The sequence below is a fragment of the Trachypithecus francoisi genome, unplaced genomic scaffold (genome assembly GCF_009764315.1).
Source record: "Trachypithecus francoisi isolate TF-2019V2 unplaced genomic scaffold, Tfra_2.0 Lachesis_group10, whole genome shotgun sequence".
NCBI classification, from domain to species: domain Eukaryota; kingdom Metazoa; phylum Chordata; class Mammalia; order Primates; family Cercopithecidae; genus Trachypithecus; species Trachypithecus francoisi.
The window spans coordinates 6507658-6510859 of NW_022681455.1; positions in this window are offsets into that span (position 1 = coordinate 6507658).

Consider the following 3202-nt stretch of genomic DNA (forward strand, 5'->3'; position numbering starts at 1 on the left):
ATACATATTTTGTTACACTTATACCTAGAATTTCATTTTCTTCAGAATGATTGTAAATGGTATTGCTTTTAAGTTCAGTTTACAAGTGTTCATTGCTAGTATATAGAAAATTGATTGATTTTTGTGTGATCTTCCATCCTATAGCCTGAACTCACTTATTCATCTTAGGAGTTTGGTTCTTGTAGATTCCCTGAGGTTTTCTACGTAGACAATTATGCCAGCTGCAATAGAGACAGTTTCATCTTTTCCATTTTTACTCCTTATCCTCCATTTTCTTATCTCATTCCAGTGGCTAGAACTCTCACCATTATGTTGAATAAGATAAATAAAAGCAGACACTCAACTTTTTTCTGATCTTAGAGAGAAAGCATTCAGTCTTTACTATTTAGTATGATGTTAGCCATAGGTTTTTCGTATATTCTCTTTATCAGGTTGAAATAATTCAACTCTATTCCTAACTTGCTAAGAGTTTTTTTTATCAACTCTTGCTAAGAGCTGGGATTTGTCAAATGCTTTTTCTATATGAATCGATATGATTGTATGATTTTTGATTATAATATAATAGATTACATTGACTCTCAAATACTGAACCAGCTTCACACACCTGAAATAAACCCCACTTGGTCATGGCATATAATTCCTTTTATACATCATTGGATTCAGTTTGCTCATACTTTGTTGAGGATTTTCACATCTAAGTTTATGAGACATATTGTTTTGTAGTTTCCTACTTTTGTATTGACTGTCTGGTTTGGGTATCAGTTAATACTGGCCTCAAAAAATGAGTTGGGAAGTATTCCCTTCTCTTCTGCTTTCTGGAAGAGATTATGTAAAATAGGTGTTAATTCTTTAGTTGTTTTGTAAAGTTCTTCAGTGTAGAGACAATAGCATAGCAGATCTGGAACTGCTGTCCTTACAAAGGCTCTCTTGCAAGGTTAGCCCTTGGCTGGCAGGATAATGTGGCTGGAAAAGTAGTTCCCTATGGTGATATAACACTTTCCCTAAATGGTAAGAGCAACTCATTGTACCTAAACTGCTAGCACAGTGTGGTTATGCTGAACTACTGTTTTCCTTCTGAGTGTCTGGAGTGTCAGTGACAGCAGTCAGTCACGCAGGCACTGTGGTCCTACGTGCCCAATCCTTCTGAAACACTCGACTCCAGGGCTCAGGTGAGCTTCCCTGGCAGGCAACACTGCACACACACTGTCGCAGCTTGTTGCTGGAGGAACTCAGAACGTCCTGTTTGACTCCACTGGGAGGTGACTCAAACACCTGCACTTTGTGTCTCCCAGACTTCGTCCGGCATGCCTTTCCCTTTGCTGACCCCACCCTGTATCTTTGCACCGTAATAAATCTCAGGCATGCATGAGACAACATACTGGACCCTGGGAGCCCTCCTAGTGAATCACTGAACCTGGTGATCACCTTGGGGACCTCCCACAGATGCAGTGAAACTATCTGGGCCCCGACATTTCTTTTTCTGGATGATTTAATTACAAATTCAATTAGAAGTTGTTAACGGTTGGCCAGGCGCGGTGGCTCACGCCTGTAATCCCAGCACTTTGGGAGGCCAAGGCGGGCGGATCAAGAGATCAGGAGATCGAGACCATCCTGGCTAACACAGTGAAACCCCATCTCTACTAAAAAATACAAAAAATTAGCCAGGTGTGGTGGCAGGTGCCTGTACTCCCAGCTACTTGGGAGGTTGAGGCAGGAGAATGGCATGAACCCAGGAGGCGGAGCTTGCAGTGAGCCAAGATCGCACCACTGCACTCTAGCCTGGACGACAGAGTGAGAAAAAAAAAGAAGTTGTTAATGGTTATAGGGATATTCAGATTATTTACAGTATCTCCTCTTTATCTGCGGGGGATATGTTACAAGTCCCCCACTGGATGCCTGAAACCTAGGATAGTACTGAACGCTATCTATACTATGCACGAATTTCTTTTTCATTCTTCACCATTTCAAGGATAGAAGATTCATTTTTACTTTAGCAGCCTCAGCATATTATTTTCCCCTTTATTAAGTTGAGAACTTTCATTTTTTAATTTCATTTTTAAAGGAAGTACTTTGTGACTTCTCTTTGTCATATTCAAATCACCAGCATCACTACTGTTGCACTCTAGGGCAATTATTAAGTAAAATAAGGATAACTGGAACACAAGTATTATAATAACACAACAGTCAGTCTGAGAAAACAGCTTCTAAATGACCAACAGGTAGTGGTACAACTCATTGAGACACTGGACAAAGGGAGGATTCACATCCTGGCTGCAGGGAGCAGGATGGTAAGAGATTTCATCATGCTACCCAGAATGACACAGAAGCTAAATCTTATAAATTGTTTATTTCCACAGTTTTCCATTTAATATTTTTGAGCCACAGTTGATTGAAACAGCAGAAAGCAAAACCACAGATAAGGAGTGACAACTGTATTTTACCTTGGTTGAGTTTTGGTAGTTTGTCATTTCAAGGAAATGATCCATTTCTTCCAAGTTCTCAAATTGATGGGCATATAATTATTAATAGTATTCCCTTGTTATCTTTTCCATGTCTGCAGGATCTGTTGGGAAATCCTTTGTTTCATTCCAAATTTGGTGATTGGTGCCTTCATTCTTTTTATTTTTGTCAACTTTCATAGAGTTTTTTGGTTGTTTTTGTGTTTTTGTTTTTTGAGACGAAGTCTCACTCTGTTGCCCAGGCTGGAGTGCAGTGGCACAATCTCGGCTCACTGCAACCTTCACCTCCTGAGTTCAAGCAATTGTCCTTCCTCAGCCTCCCTAGTAGCTGGGACTACAGGTGCACACCACCACGCGTGGCTAACTTTTTGTAATTTTAGTGGACATGGGTTTCACCGTGTTAGCCAGGACGGTCTCGATCATAGATATTTTTCAATGTCGTTGATTTTTTTCAAAGAACCAGCTCTTTATTTCATAATTTCCCTACTGTTTTCCTATTTTCCACTTCATTTATTTCTGCTCTTATCTTTATTTCCTTTGTTATGCTTGCTTTGGGTATATTTTGCTATTCTTTTTCTAATTTCTTGAAGTAGGAATGTAGGTTATTCATTTGAGACCTTTCCTCATTTATAATGTAAACATTTAGGGCTATAATTTTTCACTTAGCCCTGCTTTTTGCTTCATCTCAGGTGTTCTCGATATCTGTGTTTTCATTTTTCTTCAGTTCTATAGGTTTTTTGTTA